A 14,093-nucleotide genomic window follows, 5' to 3' on the forward strand; every position below is an offset into this window, starting at 1 on the left:
GGTGTTCTGGCATTTACAACCCTACTTCAGAATTTTTCAAGTAGTCCAGTCTTTAACTGGTTGATGCTGAATTAGCCACGGACAGCCGAGTATGAGTTCTGATCGACTATTAGTAAGAATGAGTGGTGCAAACTGTTCTTGGTGTTCAGGTTCAACACAAAGGGTAATAGGTTTAATATGCTCTGTCACGTACCCCTTGTTGATCATTTCCCCTGTGACTGTGTAGATGGAGTACTGCTATGGAGCTGGAACCCTCTGGAGATGGTGGGTCGTGAAGAGTTTTCCTGAAATGAAATTTCCAGCTGATCCGGAGTCAAAAATGGCTGTAACCTTTACACGGAGGCCTCTACACTTGGGTAGTGGGTTAGAAACAGAGTGTTGAGGAAGAACCAAACTCACCACTAACCATGGGGAACGAGATGGACAGGTAAGTATGAGATGACCACCACTCCTGCAGTACAAGCATCATTTTTGTTCTCTTCATCGAATACGTTCCTCCGGAGATACCCATTGCGGTCCTCCTCCCTGCCAGAGAAGGGGGCTGGATGCGATGTTGAGTTTACCATATAGACCAAATGAGAGTCAATCTGGCAGAAGTGCTATATACCGACTGCACTAAATCCATCCTGTATTTGTTTAGGTCAAGCCGTCTGTCAGGATATACTCAGGAGACAGAGGTAGGTGAATTCAGAACAGTGATTTATTGAGTGATATATGTACAAGTGTGCTCGTTGAATCTCCAATGAAGATATATGATTTTTACACCTTGTTGGAAACTTAAAATTGGATAATATATAAATTGCCTTCGTATTAGACTGACACTGCTGCTGCTAGGGGTGTATGCTTACCCCTTTACAATCACTCATTTGCTTTTAGCATTTTAAAAATATGTTTGTTGCACATCCTCAATTGCTTAACTTCGGGTGACACTTCCCCCTTCATGTGATTTTTACAGCATGTTAGACATTTAAAATTGGATGATATACAAACTGTCGTCGTATTAGATTGCTGCTATGGGTATATGTTTCCCCCATAATGTTATTTTACAACATGTTAGACACTTAAATTGGATGAAATACAAAATGTTGTCGTATTACACTGCTGCTGCTGCTGCTGCTAGGGGTGTGTGCTTCCTTGTACACTCAAATATTTGCCTAAGCAGCTTAAGCAACATGCTTGTTGTATGCTTCCTTTCTGAGGTGGGGTAATGCTTCCCCCATAAATATAGTATGTTAAATAATATATATAGTTTAATATAGTATTCAATAAAATAATATTTCTCATTGCTGGCCATTCAAATAGCATCAGCTGTGTGGGGAGTTTTGGCATATGGTTGTTTTGGGGGTTGTCTTGCTGCTCTCCCTGCTCTGTCCAAGTATGGCTGCATTGACCGGCGTGTGGAGTTTTTCCCAGAACATAACCATACCGCCAACACTAACTGTATGCAATATAATTTTCATAAATATACTTCACGGAAGTGGTCCTTACTGAAATTCAGCATAAAGTCAGCTGTTCCTGACTTGTACCAATCCAGTGTTGACGCCCATCACATGCTGTCTATTTAAATTCCCATTCTTCAGCGTCTCTTCCATTGCATTGCTGCTTGCAATTAACTCCCTCCTCCAACCCCAACTCCACTAACTGAACCTGTAATCCGATCTAACATTGTTCTTTCTTTACAACCACTTCATTGGAAGCAGTCACTATCACATTTCGTTTACAACAAAATGAGGTGGGTTTGTCTTGCTGCCCTTCCCGCTCTGTCCAAGCATGGCTGCATGGACCGGCGTGTGGAGTTTTGCCCAAAACATAACCATTATGCCAACAATAACTGTATGCAATATATCTGTCAGAAATATACTTGACGGAAGTGGTCCTGATTGAACTAAAGATATGACGAGTTAATAATATTGAGGAGCGGTTCTTCTGCTACAGGTAACAACTCTTTCAGTAATTTAGTGGGTACAGTATCTAATAAACATGTTGTTGGTTTAAATAAGTTTATTTAGCTCTTCCTGTCCTATAGTTGTAAAGCACTGCAGTTTATCTTTGGGTGCGATTATAAATAAAAACCTTGGATTGTTTTGGTTATTTTCAAAGAGTTTGTGGATATGCTCAGAACTGTCAGTTTTTTTGAGTCAGTCTATAGCTGGACATACTGTTTTTCCATGCAATTATAAAAACTACCAAGTTAGTTTTTCTCCATTTGCGCTCAAGATGACAAGTTTCTTTTTTGAGAGAGTGGGTATTACTGTTATACCATGGCACAGTACGTTGTTCTCTAACCTTTTTCTAGCAACAGATTCTAATGTATTAGATAACATAGTGCCCATATTGCCAGTCATTTCATCTAGTTCATGTGTATTTTTGGGTACACAGGGCAGTTGAGATAAGATATTCTTCGTATTGTTTAAATTATTACAGGGGGTTGCAAGAAACTGAGAACCGCTGATGTAGTGCATAAATTTACCTGAATGTGTGTGTATTAGCTTTGTGATGGATGACCCATATGTCTAATGTGGTCTAATTTAGATGCAAAGTCAGAAATGTTTAAGCTGACTTGATCATCTCAGTTCTAATTAAATTATGTTGATATGTGGCTTTTTTGAAGTTTAAAATACCTTTTTAATATATATGTATGTGAGTTCTTATCTAACTCAGGGATATCAGCTGAAATCATCCTGAATTAGACAAAATTATGTACTTCATATGATGTAATTCATCCTCATATGGCCTAATTTGACTTTGATAATCATGGTCATTGAAGGTCATTAATTATGTTTCCACTCTCAAATATTTCTCTACCCCTTATACCCTGAAGGCTTTTCTGTCCAGAGCTGCTCTCAGAGGGATCACTGAACAGATAATTATCTTGTAATGACAACACATTAATTAAACCCCACTGACCATAGTTACAGATGCAATCTTTCTGATCATAACTTTAATTGACCTCTTAAAATAGAATAACAGTTTAATCTATGATGAAATGTGTTTACCACTTAAGACAAAGCAAATACTTTATTCTAAACTACATTATCATAAACCTGATTCAAATGTTTCTTTGAAATGGCTCACAAAGATATGAAACATCCCAAGCACATATTATACAGTGTGTTAATTAAAAATTTTAGTTTTTATTAGAGTAACCTCTTTAAGTTTAGAATTTTACGATAAACTGTAATACAGTGGTAATAAAGGTAGGTTAAACTGCAGACTTGAATCAAGAGTGAAATTTTAACTAGTAACCTTTATTGCCTGCACAAGGTTTCATACTTCCTGTCATATACCTTCCAGGCGATGCGGCTTACATAAAATTTACCCACAATTAACTTTTGTAGATTTAAATGTCTTTAACCCTTTAAAACCGAACGTGTCGGCGCTGACACAATTTACCATGCTGTATTAATGCTATCATAACTCAGCAACCATTTGCACTATGAAAAAAAAAATCAAATTGCGTGTGATAGAAGACAGCTTGCGCTTTAAGACAATATACAGCTTAATACAGTAAATGCATGCTTTCCAGCAGCAAATCACAAACTGTATGCAAATTGGAATTTGATAAAATAAATAATAAAAAAATTACACAAGCCAACAGAAAAAAAACACCAGCAACTTAAGAAAAAAAAAAAAAAACTTAATCCGTTTGGCAACATGTGCTGCAAATACTAACAACATAACCAAATAGAGAAATGCGCTGCAATTACTCACAACACAACCAAATACAGAAATGCGCTGCAAATACACAGACTGTGCGTAGATTGTGAGTATTTTCAGTATATATGTTGTCAGACTGATGAAGATGTTTTTGTAATTTGCTGGTGTTTTATTTTTTTTTTCTTATGTCACTCTACCAGCAGATGCCAACAAATGGCATAAGATACGTTCATCAGGTTTGTCTGATCAGTTTTAACCCCTGTTGGCACTGGCGTTAGTCAACAGTTGTTTTCATGGACTGAACATGTTGAATCATCATTAGTTGGATTTTGGAATGTCTGAGAAGTGACATACTGTACTCGTCAGCTGTTGGTGTTGTTGTGTGTCTGTCAGTGTGAAGTGAACTGGCCTTTCACTATAATATTCTAATTTAAAATGTTGTCTTAGTTGGCTAACAATTGGTTTGACCTTCATAACAAACCACGTTTTGTACATTTACATCATGTTTTTAAAGGAAAAGTCATAAAAAATTATTTATTTAATTTACTCCTGATTTGTATAAAAACTGCTTAATAACTATTTTACTTGTATTTACTTTTTAATTTATTTAGAGTATTTGCTACAGGTGTCAAACAGCATTCATTGGTATGGTAGAAAATGCTAATCTTTTTTAGTTCACTACCAAATGATGTAAATCAAAACATGTTTTGCATAGGTTTCACTCCTGATATTCTGGTTTGATCAACCATTTTAACCGTTAGAGTTAGAGAGATTGACTCCCAACTCTAAGGTTGTGAGATTGAGTCTTGGGCCTGCAATATCATGACTAAGGTGCCCCTGAGCAAGGCACCGAACCCCCTACTGCTCCCCGGGCAGTGCAGCATAAATGGCTGCCCAATGCTCCTTGTGTGTGTTCACAGTGTGTTTACTGGTGCACTTTGGATCGGTTAAATGCAGACCACAAATTCTGAGTATGGGCCACCGTATTTGGCTGTATGTCACGTTACTCACTTTTATAACCATGACCCTCTGGTCAAAATACCAATCCCAGTTAGGCTTATGACTGATGATTGACATGAACAATACTGCATCATTACAAAGATGATGACACTGACACAGACATGGGAACCACTGTGTATAATGTAATGTAATGTTATTTTTTTTTAATTATTATTATTTATTATTTATTTATTACCAGTTGTCTTTAAAGGGGGGGTGAAATGCTCATTTTCACTCAATATCCTGTTAATCTTGAGGACCTATAGAGTAGTACTGCATCCTTCATAACTCCAAAAAGTCTTTAGTTTTATTATATTCATAAGAGAAAGATAGTCTGTACCGATTTTTCCCGGAAAAACATGACCGGCTGGAGGCGTGACATGTGGGCGGAGCTAAAGAATCACGAGCGCCAGTAAGCTTTTGCGTTGAGAGTGTTTGGAAGCTGTGACATTACCGTGAGGAAAAAAAGATTCAAAACAAACCATGGCTAACAGTCAGATTCAGCATATATTTATGATCCAGAATCAGATCCAGAGGCTGAAATTTAACAAGAGCAGCATCGGCAAAGACGTCTCTATGTGTTATGTACTGGAACTGTATATGTCTAAGTTCCACTTTATGTTGTTTTTTTTTGTTTGTTTTTTTAAGCTGTACATGTGGAAAGTGCAGTTTGATGACAACATTGCATGATGTTTACTTGATGTGCTTACGCGCCGATAGCTAAGTTAATAACAGAGATAATTGAAGCAGTTTTACTCACCACATGCGGTTCCAACACACGATCGTGACCCTTTTTCGTTGGGACTGCATTATCCTTAAGAAATAAACGATGTGCAAATCTGGCGTCAAACTGGGCCTTGTTTGTAAAACAAGCATATTTGAAATGCAGGGAACAAACAAAAACACTTGAACAACTCAGTTGATGCTCTGTAAAAATAAACTCCATCCACTGGTCCCTTAATGCTGTTTTTTTGGTAATCTGTGCAGGGTTGTCTTGCCCTGGCAACCAAAACACACTTCTTTTGTGACTTTTCACGACGCTCTCGCTCTGATCAGTGAATGTCTGTGCTCAGCCTCTCAGTGCTCTGCTATACAGGAGCGCGCGCTCTTCTGGCAGAAGTGCGCTTAGGACCCATATAAGGAAATTCCGCTCCATCTAACGTCACACACAGATCCATACTCGAAAAAAACTTTTTGAAACTTGTGACAAACCGGAAGGAGTATATTTGGAACAAAAATACTCCTTCAAACGTACAACTTAATTTTTGAAACTTTTCCATGTTTAGCATGGGAATCCAACTCTTTAACAGTGTAAAAAACTCAGTATGCATGAAATAGCATTTCACCCCCCTTTTAAATTCAAATTATTGTTTAATTATAAAATTATCCTCATCTATGTGACGAGTGGGGCGAGGCCGTGGAAATTGGGCGAGGTTGGTGGAGTGATTGGAAATGAGCGACACCTGCTCAACCCACCAGTCTCGAGTCCCACAGAGGAGATGGAAGGATAAAAAACAGGTGCCACAACAGTGAAGGATGAGAGAGGATCAGGTCTGGATTTATTTTTTGTGTGGATTTTGTTTGTGCGAGGCAGTCGTCCATGAGGGTCTGCTGCGCTGTTTTGTATTTATTTTGTAATTAAAGTTTCATTTTGATTGTCTGGCGGTTCCTGCCTCCTTCTTGCCGTGATCATGGAGTTCTTATTGTTACAAGGCGTGATCATAGAATAATCACTCAGTATGGCAAAATCACAGAGAGTAACCCTTTGAAAGACAACAAGAAATCAGATCAGATACCAAGAAAGACATGTAAAGGTAGAAGATACATAAAGTTTCATTCATATGCGGAATTACACACATTTAAAGTTGGATTTACACATGATAAAATTGCAGATACTCCAATTTGATATAGGAAGACATCTAAGCACAAAAAGGCAATACAGTCAATACATTTAGAATACATTGAGAAAAGGTACTTTTCTCTTTTCTTACAAGAATTCCAGATTTCCTGTCTGTTTTTCCCAGTAGTGTCATAAAGTTTTATGAGCTGGTCAGGGGTAGGGTTACAAGCTCATGACTCTATTTGAGAACATGAATTCCAAAGACATTTCCAAGTTACACTTCAGAAAATCATAACTATTGCATAACTGGCTAGTGAACCTATCAAACACATCTTAGTAAGGACTTACATAAAGATTATAAAGAAAAGTTTGAATGTGTGTGTGTGTGTGTGTGTGTGTGTGTTGAGAGAGAGTTCTTAATTTCTCTGAGGCTGCACACGTGACTCATGTGGAATGTGTCTTCTCATTCCAGGGTGTCGTAAACAATTTAAATCCAGCCATGCTGGCGCCAGACATTCAGCTTGCAGAGTTTGGTTTATATGCCTGAATTCAAAAGCTAAAAGCTTTGGTTTTTAGCCAAGGAAGGTGTATTGTTTTAGATTCAATTGAAGTTCAGAACCTATGAATCAATGAACTGCGCATATGTTACAGTGGTCCAAGTTAGCCTTCACATCACACTCTTGGTGGGTCAAGTGAGAGAGTGGGGAACATCCATGTGGAATAAAGAGCAGAATTGCTGCTCCTCTTTTGAGAGTTTCTCAGAGGAATAATGCAAGGTGTTTTGATCACAGGACTCAAGCTACTGAAGCGGCATGAGCCTTGTTGCTGTTATGGCAGAGAGAACAGTAGGTATCCAGTTACTCATTCTAGTTTTGCATGGTCATGGCATCCTGTGGCTGAAATGACAATTCTCTATGTGATCACTTTCTCCATGGTCTGGCCAAGCATATTAAGGCTAAAATCTAGTCCCTCAAATTACACTCCAGCCTGGGTGGACTCATCGACCTCACCATCTGGATGGATAACTGGATTTGCCTCCGTTCATGACATTGAAAGAGTGTGTTTACCACTGAGACAGTCACTAGAGCTGCGTCAGGAGTGTCGAGTGACACATCTCCCAGCATCCAGTTATTCCCAAGGGGTAGCCTATGCCAGTCGAGAGAGCATGGTTCACCGTAAGAGATAGGCATTATAACCTGAACAAACAGCTATGTCTTTACTGCGGGGAAGCAGGTCACATGGCAACTTTGTGCCCGGCAGTGAGTCTTTGCACACCGCTTAAGGGAGCACGAAGGATGAGGTTCACAAGTATGCAACTGCCCTCTGATGGTTGTTGTGAATTCCAAGCCTTGTTACTGTGCAATGGGGCTGCTTGTCAGGTTTGTCATTGATTGACTCAGGAGTGGGGGCCAATTTCTTGGATTCCAGGCTGGCTACATGCTTGGGAATTTCGCATGTTGCCCTGACAGAGCCTATATCGGCTAGAACACTTTGCGGCACCCTTCTCACAAGTATTAGTCATGCCACTAAATTTGTCAGACTCACTCTTTCCGACAGAGGATATTTGTTTCCTCCTTAACCATTCCCCCACCACTCTAATGGTTTTGGGAGACACCTGACTGGATTCACTGGGCTCTTCATTCCATGTTGGCTAGGAGCCCTTACTGTTTATCTCAATGTCTGTGTGCTGCATTTTAACCTGCAATGTCTTGTTTTGTGTTGTATGAGGAGATGGTGAATCTGGCTGATGTACCAAAGGCTTAACATGACTTGAGAGCGGTTTTCAGTAAGTCCCAAACATCATCTCTGCCTCTGCACTGCCCGTACAACTGTGCGATAGACCTGTTACCTGGCATTTCTCCGCCTAATGGGAGCCTTTACTCTCTGTCCAGACCTAAGAAGGAGGCCATGGAGAGATTTATTCATGATTCTCAGCTAGCAGGTATCTTACTCTCAGGCTGAGGCAGGATTCTTCTTCGTGGAGAAGGTTGGTTTGCTGTGCCCCTGCATATACTATCGGGGTTGAATGATATCATGGTGAAGAATCCTTATCCTTTACCGTTCATGTCATCTATCTTCAGGCTCTCAGGGGGCCACCATCTCTACAAAGTTGGAACTCCATGATGCTTATCACTTAGTTCAGATTAGAAAGGGGGAGTTATGTAAGACTGCATCTGTTGTTTGTAGTTTATTTTGAATAAATATAACTATTACATAAAATAACTTGACATTTACTTGTGAGAGCAGTTAAACAGTTTATCAGGAACAAACAACAACATGAGTCAAGACATCATGGATGCAATATCCAAAACAGTGACAGTAAGCTTGAGCATCAGAATCAGAATCAGAAATCAGAATCAGAAAGAGCTTTATTGCCAAGTATGCTTACGTATACAAGGAATTTGTTTTAGTGACATAAGCTTCCAGTACACAGAGACAACAACACACAGAAAAAAAAAAGATTTACAAATTGGCAAATAAATAAGTGTATAAACAATTGTGCTATAAATGATAATGGCATATGATTGAGTGAGATGCAGGAATGTTCTAGGATGGAGGGTTAACAAATAAATATAAGGATATTGCACGTTTATAAGCATAAGTAGAGAACATTTAACTGTTCATGAGGTAGATTGCCTGGGGGAAGAAACTGTTCTTGTGCCTTGCTGTTCTGGTGTTTGCGGCTCTGAGGCGCCGGCCAGATGGCAAAAGTTCAAAGATGGGGTGACTTGGATGTGAGGGATCCAGAGTGATTTTCTGAGGATTTTCCAATAATCCTTTCAGCTGTCCGAACAGTTCTCTGTAGTCTTCTGATGTCTGTTTTTGTTGCTGAACCAAAGAAGACAGTTATTGAAGTACAGAGGACAGACTCAATGACGGCCGAGTAGAACTGTTTTAGCAGCTCCTGTGGCAGGTTAAACTTCCTCAGCTGGTGAAGGAAATACAACCTTTGCTGAGCCTTTTTAACAATGGAGTCAATATGATTGTCCCACTTCAGGTCCTGAGAGATGGTGGTTCCCAGGAATCTGAATGACTCCACTGCAGTCACAGTGCTGTTCATGATGGTGAGTGGGGAAAGTGCAGGTGGGTATCTCCTAAAGTCCACAATCATCTCCACTGTTTTGAGCGTGTTCAGCTCCAGGTTGTTAAGACTGCACCAGACAGCCAGCTGCTCAACCTCTTGTCTGTAAGCAGACTCATCACCGTCCTGGATGAGGCCGATGACTGTAGTGTCGTCTGCAAACTTTAGGAGCTTGACAGAGGGGTCTTTAGAGGTGCAGTCGTTGGTGTACAGGGAGAAGAGCAGAGGGGAGAGAACACATCCCTGAGGGGCACCAGTGTTGGTGGAGCAGCTGTTTGATGTGTATTTCCCCAGTCTCACTAACTGTTGCCTATCTGTCAGAAAGCTGGTGATCCACTGACAGATAGAGCTAGGAACAGAGAGCTGGGTCAGTTTGGTCTGAAGGGCTGTTGGGATGATGGTGTTGAATGCCGAACTAAAGTCCACAAATAGGATCCTCACATAAGTCCCTGTTTTGTCCAGATGTTGCAGGATGAAGTGCAATCCCATGTTGATTGCATCATCCACGGACCTGTTTGCTCGGTAAGCAAACTGGAGGGGGTCCAGTAAGGGTCCAGTGATGTCCTTCAGATAAGCCAGAACCAGTTTTTCAAACGACTTCATGACGACAGACGTTAGAGCCACAGGTCTGTAGTCGTTAAGTTCTGCTATCTTGGGTTTCTTTGGGATGGGGATGATGGTGGAGCGTTTGCAGCAGAAAGGCACTTCACACAACTCCAGGGATCTGTTGAAGATCTGTGAAAAGATGGGGGCCAGCTGGTCAGCACGGATTTTCAGACAGGCTGGTGTAACACCATCTGGGCCTGGTGCTTTTCTTCTTTTGTTCTTCTTGAAGACCTGGCGCACATCATCTTCACAGATTTGAAGAGCAAGAGGGGTGGAGGGTGGGATTGCAGGATGTGTTAATGGTTGTGTAGGGAGATGGTCAGAATGGGTGATGGGTGTTTCAAATCTGCAATAAAACTCATTCAGGTCGTTAGCAAGTCGTTGATTAGCCTCAGTGCAAGGGGATGGTGTCTTGTAGTTCGTGATGGCCCTCAGTCCTCTCCACACTGAAGTTGAGTCGTTGGAAGTAAACTGGTCTTCCAACTTTTTAGCGTAGGTCTTTTTAGCCGCTTTGATCTCTTTGTTCAGTGTGTTCCTGGCCTGATTGTACAAGAACCTGTCCCCATTTCTGAAGGCATCCTCTTTGGCCTGACGAAGATGTCTGAGTTTTACTGTAAACCATGGCTTATCATTGTTGAATGTTAAATAAGTCCTGGTAGGAATGCATATATCCTCACAGAAACTAATATAGGATGTTACGGTCTCTGTGAGTTCGTCCAGATCGGTGGTAGCAGCTTCAAAAACACTCCAATCAGTGAGGTCAAAACAAGCTTGTAAATCCTGCTCTGTTTCGCTGGTCCATCTCTTCACAGTCCTTACTACAGGTTTAGCAGATTTAAGTTTTTGCTTGTAGGATGGTATAAGATGAACCAGACAGTGTTCAGAACGTCCCAAAGCTGCTCGTGGAACAGAGTGATATGCATCCTTTATTGTGGTGTAACAGTGATCCAATATATTACTGTCTCTGGTGGGACATGTAACATGCTGTCTGTATTTTGGCAGTTCACAGGAGAGATTGGCTTTGTTAAAGTCCCCAAGAATGATTAAAACAGAGTCCGGGTGTTGTTGTTCTGTGTCTGTGATCTGATCAGCAAGTTTCTGTAAAGCTGAGCTCACATGCGCTTGCGGAGGGATGTAAACACTGACCAGAATGAAGGAGTGAAACTCCCGCGGCGAATAGAACGGCTTGCAGTTGACAAACTGCATTTCTAGATCAGGACAGCACATCTTCTTTAACACAGTTACATCTGTACACCACTGTTCATTGATGTAAAAGCATGTCCCGCCGCCGCACGATTTCCCAGTTGATTCTGATTCGCGATCCGCTCTGAACAGCTGAAAGCCCGGCAGATGGAGCGCGCTGTCCGGTATGGCGTCATTCAGCCAGGTTTCCGTGAAACACAGAGCAGCAGAGTGAGAGAAATCCTTATTTGTCCGAGAGAGCAGAAGCAGTTCGTCTGTTTTGTTGGGTAGAGAGCGAAGATTTGCGAGATGGATGCTAGGCAACGACGTTCGAAATCCGCGCTTCCTGAGTCTGACGAGCGCTCCCGCTCGCTTCCCCCGTCTGCGCGTCCTGAAGCGCTTGATCAGCGCCGCCGCTCCTCCGATAACAACGTTCAGTAAAACGTCTGAATAATTTAAATCCGGTAAAAGATCTTGTGGTGTGTTCTGCCGAATGTTCAGTAGTTCATCCCTGGTGAAACTGACCGTGTGTGTTAAACAAAAAACAGGAAAAACGAACAAAAACAGCACAAACACTGGAGAGCCAAGCACTGAAGCAGCCATCTGCGGCGCCATCGAGTACCATTCTGCAGAGACTCATTGAATTTGAAGCATTTTGAATTGACTCATCTTAGCTATGGTCCAGGTTTTTGTGCAGGAATCTCAGAGGTCCGTGACCAAGTGGGCTACTTTGCTTAGGATCTCTTTGCAACAGCTTCTTTTACATTGTTATTTTTACATCTAAAATAAAAAGCATGCTGTTTACACAAATTACATTATTAACATAATTGTGATGTTCAGCAATACCAGTACACATTTTTCAAAGAAACAAAGAACAGAATTATTAACATATTTTACCATACAGTAAATACATCACATGAAAGTAAAATTGTAAAATAGTGAATGCGCACTTATTCTAAGATTCTATTTGGAGTTGCTTGGATTTATGGTTCAGGTTGGCATGTCGCCTTCGCTGTTTCCTGTTTCGGTTCCTTTCTTTCTTTGTTATGCCCACTGCAGTCCCTGCGCTGCCAAGGAGTGACTGCCTACCGAGAGACTTGTTCCTACTATCTGGCCTCTTTGCTCTCTTGAACATTCAAATAAAGACTTTGTTAATTCGCAATTGAATCCAGTGTTTGTTTGCCCTGACAACCTAGGCACAGTATGATTACTTCATGAAAAAAAGAATGGGAATAACAAATAAACTAAATTTTAACACTATCAACCAAAAATAATATAACCATATAGTCAAGGCATAATAAAAGTACAACTACTATACACTATACTGTGCACCTGCTCCATATGATTTTCCAGTGAACTCAGAACGTCCTGGTTACATATGTACCCCTCGTTCCCTGAAGGAGGGAACAGAGACGTTACGAATGGGATCTCGCCCGAGAGCCCAATCACCTTTGAGTGGTACAAAAAGAGCCAATGGTACACAAAGTACCTTGGTCTGCGGGATTTGCATCGCGAGCTCCACCCCGCAGAAAGGGTATATAAGGAGTAACGCGAGCAACTCGCATTGAAATCTTCTGTGAGGAGCCGAGCCAGTGACCCGGCTATTCAGCAGAACAACAATGTGGCAAGGGTACGTAACGAGAGACTTACCTTCAAAAGGGTCATGGTGAGCCAAAATGGCGGCCACATAAACCTTGAGGGTGGAAGGAGACAGCCTTCGTTCCAACCCCTCCTGAAGAAAGGAAAGCACTGACACAATCTGACATTTCCAGGGATCCTCACCCCGTGAAGAACACCAAATGACGAAGAAGTTTCACTTCAAAGCATAGGCATCTCTGGTGGACACGACTCTAGCTGAAGTGATGGTAGCTACCACCTGTGGTGGCAAGGTACCTAAACCTTCCGTGACCCGTCCAGAGCCCTCACATGTAGGTTCCACAGATCGGGATGTGGGTGCCAGAGGGTGCCCCGTCACTGAGAAAGAAGGTCCTTCCTCAGAGGAATTGGCCAGGGAGGGGCTCCCTCCGTGACCTTCGTAAAGACACAGGGAGACAGGGCCAACCCGAATGGGAGAATGGCGAACTGAATCACGTAGCCGAGCCTGAGAGTCCGGATGAGCCAGCGGGAAGGCCCGGGGAGCTCTAGCCAGGCTCCCAGAAACCAAACCAGCGGGGTCAAGGGGACTACAGCCATACCCACGGTGGGGCAGCTAGTGGAACAGACTGCCCCGGCATGGGAGGTATAGCGTCCCTTAGCGGGGGCGGAGTGCAGGCACTCGTCTAACTCCAAGTAGCAAAGAGAGCATGAGAAGGCAAAGCATTCTCTAGCCGGCTGTGCATGGAAACTGGTAATGGGAGAGGAGAACGAGAGCAGCGAGGAAGCATGTCGCCAACTGTCATTCGTGGCCTCTTGGGACCCGGAGGCAGAGGAAACAGCTCTTTTAGTGAAGGTTTGGGTTCCACCGACCACAGAACCTGTGGCTGAAAAAAAAGAAAATGAGAACAAAGGATTCTCCCCCGGCCCTCCTCCTGGGGAAGGAGTGGTCCTGCTACCATCTCCTGAACTCTCCAACTCCGGGTTGCATCGTCCTTCTGCAGCCATCTCCTCGCTGCGGCCAGGGTGAAGCCCGAGCCCGATCAGACTCCCTCATGTCTGCAAGGTTCAGCCATAGGTAGCGCTCATGGACCACCAAAGTGGACATCACCTGACCCAAGGACCGCGTTGTGA

This window comes from Carassius auratus, chromosome 15 (genome assembly GCF_003368295.1).
Source record: "Carassius auratus strain Wakin chromosome 15, ASM336829v1, whole genome shotgun sequence".
Taxonomy (NCBI): domain Eukaryota; kingdom Metazoa; phylum Chordata; class Actinopteri; order Cypriniformes; family Cyprinidae; genus Carassius; species Carassius auratus.